Source organism: Macadamia integrifolia, unplaced genomic scaffold, assembly GCF_013358625.1.
Source record: "Macadamia integrifolia cultivar HAES 741 unplaced genomic scaffold, SCU_Mint_v3 scaffold_170A, whole genome shotgun sequence".
Lineage (NCBI taxonomy): Eukaryota > Viridiplantae > Streptophyta > Magnoliopsida > Proteales > Proteaceae > Macadamia > Macadamia integrifolia.
The window spans coordinates 365,010-365,646 of NW_024870628.1; positions in this window are offsets into that span (position 1 = coordinate 365,010).

The window sequence follows — 637 nt, forward strand, 5'->3', positions numbered from 1 at the left end:
CCCTGATCTCCTTGCAAACTCCAAAGTCTCGGGAGGGGGTCATTGGATCCCAAGTTCCCAACTGAAACATTTGTTTTCACTGTGTCACGTGTTTTACATCAGACATCCTACTCGACAAACCATCCGCTCTTCTTTCATATTATGGTCAGGTGCCTCTTTTCCTACTTTTAAGGGAAATCAATCATAAGCGAGATTTTCTACATTGTGTACCTTACCAAACATGCCCTTCTGAACATAACCCCCTCACTTGGCGTAATTACTGAAACCCACCTCCAACTGCCCCCAAAAGACCTTCAGTGTGAGTTGGGTCAGGTTGGCTTCCATTTTATTTTTACCATTTAAATTGAAAAGTCTTATTATAGAAAAAAAATTATTTTTTCATATTTTTTTATATGAAAATAAATGGAAACTAAACGGGTCAAGAGCTAGCTTAGGAACATCTAGAAATGTGTGGACATGAAATCTAAGATTGGATTTGGGGAATTTGTGGTGTGGATTGTGCTTGGGATGTATCACTTAAGATGATTCTATCTACATTCTTATTTTGTTTGGGGACGAAAACTTACGACCGATCACTTGTCACATGTTAAGGGAAGCTTCTTGTGAAAAAGTCGCTTAATTATCTCAAAGAAACTAT